This window comes from Archocentrus centrarchus, chromosome 2 (genome assembly GCF_007364275.1).
Source record: "Archocentrus centrarchus isolate MPI-CPG fArcCen1 chromosome 2, fArcCen1, whole genome shotgun sequence".
Lineage (NCBI taxonomy): Eukaryota > Metazoa > Chordata > Actinopteri > Cichliformes > Cichlidae > Archocentrus > Archocentrus centrarchus.
The window spans coordinates 4798838-4813531 of NC_044347.1; the positions used below are offsets into that span (position 1 = coordinate 4798838).

Below are 14694 nucleotides of genomic sequence, written 5' to 3' on the forward strand. Positions count from 1 at the left end.
TTGCTCAGAGGAGCAGATACCGGTCCTGCTCATGGGTTAAGGACCTTCTACGGCCCTGTCCAGCTCTCCTAGAGTAACTGTCTCCTGGAATCTCCTCGATTTGCTTGAGACTGTGCTGGGAGACACAGCAAACCTTCTGGAAATGGCACATATTGATGTGCCATACTGGAGGAGTTGAACTACCTGTGCGACCTCTGTAGGGTCCGGGTGTGGCCTCGTGCTACCAAACTAGTGGAAAAACTGTCAGGAAAGATGAGGTGTAAAAAAGTCTGTGTCCTCCAGCTGTAAAACCATTCCTGTCCTGGGGGTTGTCTCATTGTTGCCCCTCTAGTGCACCTGTTGTTAATTTAATTAACACTAAAGCAGCTGAAACTGATTAACAACACCCTCTGCTACTGAACTGCCCACATCAGTATCCCAGAGGTTTAACTGACTTCATGTTATACTGATTCAAAAGTGTTTCCTTTTTTTTTAGTAGTGTATAAACCCGTACACTGAGCTACATGACTGTCCGTGTTGAAAGTTAATGACTTTGAAATGCACACATTACATAATGAGACATGACCAAACACAAAACAATTAAAAAGTTAGATTCCATGAGGAGGTACTGTATACAAACAATTATCAGCTGAAGTGAGCTTCAGAGAAACACAACATCCTGATATTCACTGTGAAGCTTTGAGTGGAAAAAGACAGAAAAACAACATGTGGATCCTGGAATAATGGCAGCTTCCATCTTTAAAGGACTGAAGAGGAAGAAGTTTACAAGGAATCATTGAGAACAGTTTCAAACATCAACTGATTGAATCCATGAATCTGAAAACGTGTTTGTGAGTGAAAGAGACAGACATGTACAGACTGAACTATCTTAGATTAGATTGCTTTTTTGTCGCTGAATGTTCAGCGAAATTTCCATTGCAGCTTCCATTTAAAAAGACATAGATACACTATACATAAACAAAAACAATATTAAAATACACAATAAGTTAGAATAAAATAAAATCTGTTCAACAGTCAGAGTTTCTCTGACAGGAGGACACTCTTTACACTCAACTCAGCACAGACTCACCAAGGAATCACATGAGACTGTAAATCCAGGATAAAGAGGTTCAGTGAATGTGGTGTTGAAGGTGTGGAGGTGGATCAGAGTGTCAGAGGAGACTCTGTAGAAGGACAGAGTGCCAGCAGGACAGTCCACATACACTGCTACTCTGTTAGAGACAGAGGAGGAGGAGGAGGAGGAGATGGATATTTTTGTCTTATTGTGCCAGACAGAGTAACCGTAATAAGAGGAACAGCTGAGACTCCAGGACTGATTATTATGTCCAAACAAACATCTTCCTTTCCTTCTGATTCTTCTGTAACTCACTGATATATAAACCCCTCCTCTCCACTCGACCTCCCAGTAACAGCGACCACTCAGACCATCTCTACACAGCAGCTGAGGACAGAGGCAATCAAATCTCTTTGGATCATCAGGATATGGCTGCTCCTCCCAAACATAGGTAACTTTGCTGCTGTTGTCAAACACATTTAGTTTTCTGTGCACTGTGTTTGTGTCGATTGTGAGTTGACAGGAATCTGATGGAGAGAACAAACACAATCCAGCTGCAGTTATTGATCCATCATCTGTTCATTGATTGACACTTTGATGATGACTCCTGACATCAGAGATGTGAATGAGTGATGTGACAGTTTGAAGATGGTTGAATGTGTGCTGCTTTGTTTTCATCAATCACATTAAAAACACACTTACACTTCCTCAGACCTGGGATCAGCCATCGGACTCCAGCAGGCTCCACCCTGAAAGGAGGAGGGGGGTCAGAGCAGCACAGTCTCTGTCAGCATGCACACATGGATGTTACATCGCTCTCAGACACACACTGTTAGACACTGATAAAGGAACAGTCCAACATTTGGACTTATTGTTTTCAAAAAGATCTCCTGCTGACGGTCTCACATGACTGATGATCACTTTCCGCTGTGCACTATTTCTCTAATCCTCTTTCTGGAAGTCTTTTAAGTTTTTTAATAGTTAAAAAATTGAATTCTGACTTCACTGCTCTTCCCTACAAAACACAACATATGCAAAAGAAAACTGACAGCTCAGCACCTTCACCACGTAAACAGGTCTAAATGTCAGCACCTCAAAAACTAAAGTGATGTGCATATTTGCCAAGTCATTCAGTTTCAATTTAAACTAACCGTCACCTCAAAGCTCATTATATTGTAAAGACCCTACAATAATTAGGGTCACAACTCATTTGACCATCACAGTGAATAGAGAACCACTTGAATATTTGTATCACGGTGTGTTGGGGTCATCAAGAGGCACAAGCTACCTTGGAGTATGCTTCCCAACCACAGATTGAAGCCAAATTTGACAGGAAAAACCATTAAAAGAATCCAGGAGAGGGTGAAAGAGGACCACCCTGAGCAGGAGGTAATTTTCCTACACTGCATAATCCACCAAGAAACACTGTGTGAATTTGTATTGCAGCTTGATCATAACTTTATTCGAGTGTTGAAGGCCTAGCTGGGAGACACAGCAAACTATGTATATAAATGCCATCCTAGATGAGCTTGGCTAACTGTGCAACCTGAATGGGCCTTGACCAGTCTCTAAGAGTACAGGCTTCTCTGTACCTGAGAGTGTGAAGTCCCCAGTATGGATCCTTCAGTCTAGCAGACAGTTGCTTCACATGTTCCTGTCCTGGATGATTGTAGCTCAGGTCCAGCTCTCTCAGATGAGAGGGGTTCGAGCTCAGAGCTGAGACCAGAAAATCACAGCCTTTCTCTGTAATCAGACAGCCTGACAATCTGCAGACACCAAGCATGACAGATAATCTCAGAGAGCAGCTGATACATGAATAAATTAAAATTATTTTTAAAAAATGAAGAGATAGATTAATAAAAAATAAATGTCTCAAACTGGAAGTTAGCAGTAACCAAGATATTATGAAATGGGCAAATTATAATGTTGGCCAGAAGATAACACTAAATCAAAACAGAGATGATCATTTAAGTTATTATAATTCACTGAGAGGGAAACATTAACATCTTTTTTTTTTAAATACTCATATAGTCTTTCTTTAAATATTTTGAACAGTTTGAATCAAAGTGGGAAGGAAATAAAAATCCTCACACTGAACTTTACTGTTGATGAGGCTAGAAATATTTTAATATGTGGAAGAATTTGTTAAAAAACAAACCGAATTATACAATACTTAACCAAGGTAGAAACCTTCTGTGTATATTTTTCTTTGGGGTTTTTTAAATATTATTTTGCTTCTTTTGCTGAATTCAAATAAATTTTGGAATCATTTCTGATGAGATACATTGTGGTGCAAATGTATGAATCAGGGGAAAATTTATGGGAAACCCTTAAACCCTCTGTGGTTAACAATCACAAAAAGTAAAGAAAAAACAAAGAAATTATAAAAGTATTTATGAGTGAAACATTTGAAGAATCCTGACCTGAGTGTTTTTAGTTTACAGTGAAGACTTTCTAGTCCAGAAAACAAGACTTCTACTCCTGAGTCCTTCAGGTCGTTGTTACTCAGGTCCAGCTCTTTCACGCTGCAGGACTGGGAGCTGAGAACTGAGGATAGAATTTCACAGCTCCCCTTTGATAGATTACAGCCACTCAGTCTGAGGAGACAATGATACACCAGTAAACAAACACCATCTTACAGTGCAATACAATATCTAGTCTGAGCGTTTCACCATACATGGTTAATGTAAAAGTCCTTACTGGTTTCAGCTGAATAAATGAAGTGATAAAAAAGAAAAACCTAAGGTATTCCAATATGTAACCCAGTAGAGAAAGCGTCCCCTTTTCTCTTCTTTTATTTATATCAATACACTTGTACTGTTTTATTTTGAAAAACCTTTATTTTGAAAAGAGGAAGTGTGATTCCCTCGTCTTAACCTTACTTCCGGTCTCGCTATATGCGGCACTTTGAACTGAAGGTGGCAGGCCGTAGACCCGCTGTGCTGAACTTTATCAGTCATCTTGGTGAGTTTTAATGGAGAAAAGTATTCTCAACAAGTAATTGCATTTACAGAAGCTAATCTGAAATATCTGTTATGTTAAGTTGATGGAACACGAGCTAGAGAGGCCGTGTGGCTGACCGTCGCCGTGTCCTTATTGATACCTCATCTTGGTGAGTGAGACCCTGTGTTGTTGGAGCTAGCGTCATGCTAAAATTAGCATTGTGCTAACGCTAAGTCGCGGGTAGATTCCTTTCTACTTAAGAGCCCTGGAAATGTTGTTTCTGTTAAGATATGGTTTTACCAAGTATGGTTTGAGTTTACAATACGCACTTTAAGTTTTCTTTTCTTTTATTTGCACTTATTTCTTCAGTTGGATATAATGTTTGTTAATTGCAAATGTATCTTTTTATGAGTTATAAGGAAAAAGTTGCAGAACATTTGTAATGATGAACCCAGTAGCCCAGAGAGGGTTTAACTGATACAGAGGATGACTTAAGGAGAATATTGGAGTTAGGTATACTACATGCTCATTCAAGGAGTGAGAAATTAGTTGCATTTCATGTTTGCAAAAGCTTAAAAATGATTTAAGAATCAATCATTTAATTGATTAAAAAATAATTTCATTTATTGTTTGCGTTGTTGGAGATAATTTCATGACTACAAAGATTTTGAAGAAGAACATGCATGTAAAATATTACTGTGGTAATAAGGGAAATGAAGAAAAAAGACTAAGCTATAGCTGTAAGAATAAGATAGGAAATTGGGTTTTATTTAGCTGTATGCAATAATATCATTATTGTGTGTAGGCTAGGTTTGATTTGCTGATTAAGAAGTTGGATTGGATTGCTGGATCGCATCCTTGGATTCTCTCCGGACGGAGATGGCGAGCCTATGCCCAGAGCAGAACTGAACATTGGTCGAGGAGTCCCCTTCTTCTCTTCTGTGTTAACATCTACGTGGTAACAATACAAACCACTGACTGAAAAAAGGAGCTGAACTTGAAAGACAAACATATTTTGACTTGACTAACGACCAAAAGGACAAAGCTGAAATACTGAGCTCAGTAAGACTGTGTTTTGATTTTGATATGCCGGCTTGTTGTTATTATTATTGTTCTGATTACGTTGTGTTGTTATTTCATTTTTGCTCAAAATAATAACTGTCTTTTGCTCATTTGCTGCCTCCAGCCAATTCATTTCGCACTCACCTTGATTCCATTGTACTCCTGCCGAACCTAGCATCTGGTCTAAGATAATTGAGTTGTTCTGAGGTACTTAATAAGTCAGGGGTTACAAATAGATTTGGTTCTGTCAGTAAATATCTAGCCTTTTTGTTGCTTTGTCACTGAATGATCTGAGTGGCAATGTTGCTTGGTTTGAGCAGTTTAATGTGGAGCCTTTGCCAGAAGTTGTTCTGGGGAACCCCAGCAGGAAATGCTGTTCTTCCCTTCCCTTTACAGAGTGATTGTTGTGCCAGAGCCATTGTGAGAGAGACTGGCATCACCCAGCTCAGATGGAAGCCTCATTGTAGCTACCTAACATTCTTTGGCTAGTGTTTTTTTTTTTGTCTTTTGCATGTGTGTATCCATGCACATGTATTTAGGATGTTGGGGTTTGAATAAAATTTGTTATTTTTATTTGAGGTAACACTGTTAAGCAGTTGATCTTTGGTGCCCATAACTGTAAAGTGCAGATCTTGTAAAATACTAATTCTTGTTTGATCCTTATCAGTTGCTTGATTTGGCCAGACTGCCACATTAATATAAAAAAACACATTCCTATGGTGAGTATTTTTTTTTCTACTAATTGGCATCTCAAATTGAAAAAGTCTTGATCTGACCTGATGGTTTCCAGTGTAAAGTGTGGATGCTTCAATCCAGTTGAGAGCAGCTTCACTCCTGAGTCCTGCAGGTTGTTGTTACTCAGATCTACAGCTCTCAACTCACAGTTGCCCATTTTATGAAAGGAGGAGAGAGCTTCACAGCTTCTTTCTGACAGGTTACAGCTACTCAGCCTAAAGATATATTGATATGAAATCAAGAATTGATGGATGTGATTTTCATTCCTGTTAAACAGAGGTATGTTTAAATAGCTTAAAATTATAATAATTTACAGAGCTTTTTGAGAAGCTTTGGCCACTGGCAGCAGCCTCAGCAGAGCCTCCTCTGAAGCAGAATATTTCTTCAGGTCAAACACATCCAGATCTTCTTCTGATGACAGTAAGATGAAGACCAGAGCTGACCACTGAGCAGGAGACAGTTTATCTGTGGAGAGACTTCCTGAACTCAGGGACTGTTGGATCTTCTCCACTAGAGAACGATCATTCAGTTCATTCAGACAGTGGAACAGGTTGATGCTTTTCTCTGCAGACAGATTCTCATTGAGCTTCTTCTTGATGTACTGGACTGTTTCCTGATTGGTCTGTGAGCTACTTCCTGTTTGCTTCACCAGACCTTGAAGGAGAGTCTGATTGGTCTGCAGTGAAAGACCCAGGAGGAAGCGGAGGAACAAGTCCAGGTGTCCATTTGGACTCTGTAAGGCCTTGTTCACAGCACTCTGGTAGAGGTGTTGCTCTGTCTGGGAGGTTGTTGGTTGTTCTTCCAGCAGATTGACTCCAGAGTTGATGACGGTCAGATGGACATGAAGAGCAGCCAGAAACTCCTGAACACTCAGATGGATGAAGCAGAACACCTTGTCCTGGTACAGCCCTCTCTCCTCTTTAAAGATCTGTGTGAACACTCCTGAGCACACTGAGGCTGCTCTGATATCGATGCCACACTCTGTCAGGTCTGATTCATAGAAGATCAGGTTTCCTTTCTGCAACTGATCAAAAGCCAGTTTTCCCAGAGACTCAATCATCGTCCTGCTCTCTGGACTCCAGTGTGGATCTGTCTCAGCTCCTCCATCATACTTGACCTTCTTCACTTTGGCCTGAACCACCAGAAAGTGGATGTACATCTCAGTCAGGGTCTTGGGCAGCTCTCCTCTCTCTCTGGTTTTCAGCACATCCTCCAGAACTGTAGCAGTGATCCAGCAGAAGACTGGGATGTGGCACATGATGTGGAGGCTTCGTGATGTCTTCATGTGGGAGATGATCCTGCTGGCCTGTTCCTCATCTCTGAATCTCTTCCTGAAGTACTCCTCCTTCTGTGGGTCAGTGAAACCCTCTGATCTCTGTCACCATGTCAACACACTGAGCAGGGATCAGATTGGCTGCTGCAGGTCGTGTGGTTATCCAGAGGCGAGCAGAGGGAAGCAGGTTCCCCCTGATGAGGTTTGTCAGCAGCACATCCACTGAGGTGGACTCTGTAACATCAGCCAGGATCTCAGTGTTGTGGAAGTCCAGAGGAAGTCGACACTCATCCAGACCATCAAAGATGAACACAACCTGGAAGTCTTCAAAGCTGCAGATTCCTGCTTCTTTGGTTTCAGGAAAGAAGTGATGAACAAGTTCCACCAAGCTGAACTTTTTCTCTTTCAGCACATTCAGCTCTCTGAAAGTGAATGGAAACATGAACTGGATGTCCTGGTTGGCTTTGTCTTCAGCCCAGTCCAGAGTGAACTTCTGTGTTAAGACTGTTTTCCCAATGCCAGCCACTCCCTTTGTCAGCACTGTTCTGATTGGTTCATCTCTTCCAGGTGAGCCTTTAAAGATGTCTTCTTGTCTGATTGTTGTTTCTGGTCTGTCTGGTTTCCTGGATGCTGTTTCAATCTGTCTGACCTCATGTTCATCATTGACCTCTGCAGTCCCTCCCTCTGTGATGTAGAGCTCTGTGTAGATCTGATTCAGAAGGGTTGAGTTTCCTGCTTTAGCGATCCCCTCAAACACACACTGGAACTTCTTCTTCAGAGCAGATTTAAGTTCATGTTGATAATGTTGAGCAAATATTTCTGAAAACACACAATAATTAGACTAAATGCATGCATTTTTATACAGTCAATATCTCAACAACCCCCCTAAAGAACGAGTTTATGTGTCTATGTCTCCAGACATAAGTAAATAGTCCATTTATCCAGCAGCTGCAATCTTTAAAAACATCTTCTTACTGTTCTGCAGACAATCAGCCAGTTCCTCATGATCCATTCTCCTCAAGAAGTACAGTGTGATCTTCGCAAAAGCCTTTCTGGTGCTCCTATTCTGCTCTTTAAGCTCACACTTCAACACTTCCTCATCCTTGCTCTGACTTTCTAAGTATTCTGGATAATCTGCATGCAGAACCTTCTGGATCTCCTTCAGCTGTTCCTTGACAAACGTAACAATGTTGTCCTCCACCATCTGGAATGGAATACCATATGAATGGTTCAATAAATTGAAACCATGGAGCCAAACATCCAATCCTTGATGGGCACGCTGACAATCTATTGGTCTAGAAAGTGCAGCATGGAGATGACTAAACTGAATACAGTGGCTTGCAAAAGTATTCATACCCCTTGAACTTTTCCATAATTTGTCACATTACAACCACAAACATAAATATATTTCACTGGAATTTAATGTGAAAGACCAACACAAAGTGGTATACAATTGTGAAGTGGAAAGAAAATTATACATGATTCAAAACATTTTTTACAAATAAAAAATTGAAAAGTGTGGTGTGCAAAAGTTTTCAGCCCCCTTTTCTGTGAGTGCAACCAACTGCATTCAGAAGTTGCCTGATGACTGCTAATGACTAAAAAGAGTCCACCTGTGTGTAATCTAATCTCAGTACTAATACATCTGCTCCGTGATGGCCTCAGAGGTTGGTTAAGAGAATATTGGGGAGTAAACAGCATCATGAAGTACCACGAACACAGCAGACAGGTCAGGAATAAGGTTGTGGAGAAGTTTAAAGCAGGCTTAGGCTATAAAAGATTCCCAAGCTTTGAACATCTCACGGAGCACTGTTCAATCCATTATCCAGAAATGGAAAGAGTACGGCACAACTGTAATCCTACCAAGACAAGGCCATCCACCTAACTTACAGGCCCAACAAGGAGAGCACTGATCAGAGATGCAGCCAAGAGGCCCATGGTGACTCTGGACCAAATGCAGAGATCCACAGTTCAGGTGGGGGAATCTGTCCACAGGACAACTATTACTGGTGCACTGCACAAATGTGGCAAGAAGAAAGCCATTGTTAAAAGAAAACCATAACAAGTCTCGTTTGCAGTTTGCCAGAAGCCATGTTGGGGACACAGTAAACATGTGGAACAAGGTGCTTTGGTCAGATGAGACCAAAATTGAACTTTTTGGCCAAAATGCAAAATGCTATGCGTGGCAGAGAATTAACACTGCACATCGCTCTGAACACACCATCCCCACTGTCAAATATGGTGGTGGCAGCATCATGCTCTGGGGCTGCTTCTCTTCAGCAGGGACAGTGAAGTTGGTCAGAGTTGATGGGAAGATGGATGGAGCCAAATACAGGACAATCTTGGAGGGAAACCTGTTGGAGTCTGCAAAAGACTTGAGACTGGGGCGGAGGTTCACCTTCCAGCAGGACAACGACCCTAAACATAAAGCCAGGGCTACAATGGAACGGTTTAAAACAAAACACATTCATGTGTTAGAACGGCCCAGTCAAAGTCCAGATCTAAACCCAATCGAGATCTGAAAACTGCTGTTCACAAACGCTCTCCATCTAATCTGACTGAGCTTGAGCTGTTTTGCAAAGAAGAATGGGCAAAAATTTCAGTCACTAGATGTGCAAAGCTGGTGGAGACACACCCTAAAAGACCTGCAGCTGTAACTGCAGCAAAAGGTGGTTCCACAAAGTATTGACTCAGGGGGGCTCAATACTTTTGCACAGTGGTGGACAGTAATACTGTGCTTAAGTAGATTTTTCAGGTATCTGTACTTTACTTGAGTATTTATTTTTCTGACAACTTTTTACTTTTACTCCCTACATTTTTACAGAAGTATCTGTACTTTCTACTTCTTACATTTTCAAAACAAGCTCGTTACTTAAGGTTTAATGCGTCTGAGAAACATTTGCATTTCCGGTCAGTGCGGCAGCCGGCTTTTGACTGCGAGCGGTTTTTTCTTGGGAGTCACAACAACAGGGCGGGAGGTGGGGGGGCAGACACCCCACACGGTAGAGGGAGAGGCTCCTGCAGCGCTCGCTCGGAGACCGGAAAGAGCCAGAGGAAGTTGCGCTTTACATAGAGGCTGCACGCCGGAACGGTGAGTAAAATGAGTGACAGAAAATGTAAAGGACAAAAAAGTGTGTGCAGTTTGTCACACAGTGTGTCTGCGAGCTAAAAGAACAGCTTCTGTATTTTAAGGGAGAGCAAAGAATGAGCGATAACTTCACTCAGATGGAGAAAGATGTAAGAAAGAGGAAGAAACGTCCTCCAAGGAGCTACTTTTACTTTCTTACTTTGAGTAGATTTCAGAGCCTGTACTTTTTTACTTTTACTTGAGTACAGACGTTAAACCAGTACTTTAACTTTACCAGAGTAGTTTTAACACAAGTACTAGTACTTCTACTTAAGTACAGAATGTCAGTACTTTGGCCACCACTGCTTTTGCACACCACACTTTTCAGTTTTTTATTTGTAAAAAATGTTTTGAATCATGTATAATTTTCTTTCTACTTCACAGTTGTATACCACTTTGTGTTGGTCTTTCACATTAAATTCCAGTGAAATATATTTGTTTGTGGTTGTAATGTGACAAAATATGGAAAAGTTCAAGGGGTGTGAATACTTTTGCAAGTCACTGTAGATGTAAAAATAGTTGTTGCACATGTACAGACCGTAAATATGGAGTCCAGGTGTATCTGATGTTGTTTGGTAGACTGATCACTGGCAACTTCTGGCCTCTTCTGGTCCACTCTGTGGAGGCATAATGAAGAATTAGATCTCATTGTGTTTGTGTAGACAAGCACAAGCTAAAGATCCATGAAGTCATGTTTGGATGTGAACAGTGGATCCGCCGTCTTCCTCTGGTGGTAAAGGTGTAATATTCCCGCTGATTAAAATTTTAAAATAAATGTAAAATGTCAGTACATTATCTGTTTCATTTTTTTGTTTTTTTAACATAAGTTTCCATGAATGGTAATATTCAATATGTGTTTAAAAAATGAGGAAAGACATCCAAAACCAAAATAATTAAAATTCCTTCATTTTAAAATGATACTTTCTACTGTCTTATTGTAAAGCACTTTGTGGCAGCTGTCTTGAAGTGCTATATATAAATAAAGTCTTACTAAGTTTGGTTTAGTCCCAATAGCTCTCACCCCCCTACACCAAACTTTCCCTCCAGTGCAGCATTTAATGCTGTTGACCATAACGTTTTATTACAGAGATTAGAGCATACTATAGGTATTAAAGGTACTGCACTGCAGTGGTTTGAATCATATTTATCTATTAGACTCCAATTTGTTCATGTAAATGGGGAGTCTTCTTCACACACTAAGGTTAATTATGGAGTTCCACAGGGTTCTGTGTTAGGACCACTTCTGTTTACATTATACATGCTTCCCTTATTCAGAAACAACATTTAGACACAGATTACCTCTCTGCAGGAGGAGAAGCTCCATCTTTAAAATTATCATAAATGCTCATTGACTGGTTACTCTTTAAGGACACACAGCTGGGTCCAGGTCCAGCAGATTCTGGTCTCTGATGAATCCTAAAAGAAAAACGTGTTCATTTTGGAAATCTGATGGTTTTATGAAGCAGAAAGGAAAAACTGAAAATAATAATTTACAGGCATGACGCACCAAATTAGAACTAATAAATTATCTAAAAATCTTAATGAGAACAATTCATCATCCAAACCATAACCAAGAAAAAAAAAAAGAAACCACTCACTCTTTGTCACATGAAAGTCCATTTTTAAAGTCAGCACCAATCCCCATTGACCAGTTGCTCTTTAAGAACACACAGCTGGGTTCAGGTTCAGGTTGGTTCCTGTGAATAATGATGCAGCAGTGATGTGAGTGCTGAGCTGTGACATGGAGAAGAGTCATGGACAGTTAGAGATGGTCATCTCACCTCTGAGCTTTGGTCTGGCTCTCATGTTCCCCACACAGAGTGGTTTTAGAGGGAGGGACTCCCTCCTCTCTGTCCTCACACTGATCCATGCTGCTGAATTCACATCAGCTCACACACACTTTCTACCTTCACCTGCAGAGGAAACACACATCATTGATGCTCACATCAACTGAAGCATCATGTGACTAATGTGGCTTATTATTCAAACAGGATACACAGAGAGGGAGAGTTCCTATATTTTATTGTTTGAATGTGTGCTCATTACTAGTACCTGCTTTATGAGTTTTGAACGTTTCTTCATGAATTGAAGGTGTGTTTTGAAACAGTTTCATGTGTGTTGTATTAAGTAACAGGTACCTATAATATCTTTTGCCCGAACATGTTGTACAGATCATGTTTGCTGTGTCTGCAGAAGCAGAAGCATCTACACGTTACCAGAGGAAGTAGTTTCACTTCCTTTGGCTGCACTTAACTCTCTGTTAGTGACACAAGAAGTGAGGTAACAGGAACCTGTTGCCAAGAATAGCTATTTACTGCAGGAAATCTCTGAATCATAACAGAAACATCATTTAGGATCAGATCACTGCGAGGGCTGTCACGGAGCTCCCAGCTAAACGAGAGCTGATGAAACATGTCAACAAGCCAAAGCAAACACAGACACTGCAGACAGTCCAGAGATGCAGCCATCTGACCGAAGAGCTCAAAGGATTTCTGATTTTATGTTACCGTTAAATACAGTGAACTACAAAATTAGTACATAACTGCAAAATATAGAGCTCAGAAGCTGAACACTACATGTACTGACCAGGACCATCCTGCTCTACAGCCTGCCCACCTGATTCAAATGTGAGCCCCACATTAGGAACGTGTTTTGTTCTTGAGAGAAGGGAATTCACCAGAACAAAGGACACTTACTTATGCAGGATCCTGCTGCATCATGCTACACTGTTACTGGGCAGAAGTGACACAGATCACACAGTTAGACACGTTATATGCAGCAGATGGGGCAAACAAGTCTTAGTGGTTTGGAGAAAGAGGCAAGTACAGAAAACAGAACCCTGTCTCACTTGGGGAGGTTCTCCATGCCTGCACCTGTGCTATGTGCAGGGGTCAAAGGGTTAAGCCTAACATGGGGTCATGACAGAAAGGAAGCTAAATCTCAGGATATCACAAAAAATAAATAAATAAATAAATCCTCAACCGTGCACTAGTAAAAACTGTTCTCAAAGGTGCCACACCAAGAGGAGAGGTTAGTGTGGACTAATGTAACATTTAGTGTGGAGCAGAGGAGGAGCACGCTGCCACCAGAGAGAAAAGCACGAACTGATTGAAACCTTTAATGCTGAGGCTGAATAATGTCATCAACTACATCTGGACCTTTTTTATGTCCTTAAATAATGTTCTCAGTCATGTTTATCTTGTTTTACTTATATTTGTTGTTGCTTATGTTTGTTGTGCTCTTTGTTTTTCTCTTTGTATTCAAATCATTTTTCTTAAGAGTCAAACCAGGGACAAAGTCAGCAGATCAGATGTGGCTGCAACTCCTTCATCAGCTGCACTGGTTTGATCTGGCTCCAGTGCAGGAGTGTTTATACACTTTTTAATCAGAGTCTAATCAGATCATTTAATCTTCTGGGTTATGGATCTGTTCATTAGCAGAGGGGCTTTTTAATCAATTTCAGCTGAAATTAACAGCAGATGTACTGGAGGGGCAGCAGTCAGGCAAAAACAGGAATGGTTTTACAGGTGGAGGACAGTGACTTTCTTCACAGATTTGCAGATATCAGTTTCAGGGGCAGAAGATTGGACAGATGGAGCATAATTATGTAGCAATATTAAAGGTAGAGTTTCAAATACACAGATGCAGGGGTTGAATGACTGAAACATTTAGCAGACAGTTTGTACGTTTACTTCTGAGTCCCAAAAAAATAGGAAATGAAAGAAAAAAGAACCTCAAAGTCAGCAGTGGTGGAAGACAGCACAGTAACAGTCCTGTTCTCAGGATAACAAGTAAAAATATTCTTCATTAAGAGCTCCTTTCTCTGGATTAATAATTTAATAAAACTGTAAGCTGTACTTTCAGTTGAACTGTGAGAAAGTGTTAAGAAGACGAAAAATTCAGTTACTTGGAGACAGCAGTGAAAAAATGAATGAACTTTCAGTACTTCAGGTTACAAAATATCCAATTTTTAAAGGCAGCTTCAAAATAAAAATACCTCTAATGTATTGATGAAAATATTTAAATATGAATTCATATACAATACTACTACTGCTCTTACTCTTGGATATATTATGTTACTATGCACTCTCTCTTTCTCTCATATACACACACACACACACACACACACACAAACGTGTGTTTCCTTCATTTCAGCTGTGAGTCTGTTACTGTGAACTATGGAGCTGCAGGTTTCTGCAGGAACTAAGCTGCACACTGACGTTAGCCAGGAAACCTTCATTACCTTCACTTGGAGCTTCACACGGAGACGATCATCTGACACCAAGTCCAGGAAAGTGAAACGAAACTTCAGTGAGGAGGAGGAAACACTGAGAGGCGTTCAAGGGACTCTGAATCAGCAGACTCAGAATCTGATCACTTTGGCGTTTTATTCATTTTAAGAGAAAAAAAGTTTTGGAGCAGAAATAAATGGTTATTTTAGAGTGTTGCTTAAATGTCAAACATACAGACCCTAGTTATCTGTTTTGTTTGGTTTTAATG

At 40.6% G+C, this 14694-nt stretch overlaps 1 long non-coding RNA gene and 1 pseudogene across 1 annotated transcript; one reads left to right on the top strand and one right to left on the bottom strand.

Moving 5' to 3' along the window:
- Window positions 1–928: 928 nt before the first annotated feature.
- Window positions 929–12064, bottom strand: LOC115796196 (NLR family CARD domain-containing protein 3-like; annotated as a pseudogene).
- On the top strand, window positions 3831–5169 carry LOC115796841 (uncharacterized). Its single transcript, XR_004021346.1, has 3 exons — window positions 3831–4018; window positions 4098–4166; window positions 4803–5169. It is a non-coding gene; the product is annotated as an uncharacterized LOC115796841 (long non-coding RNA).
- Window positions 12065–14694: the final 2630 nt, after the last annotated feature.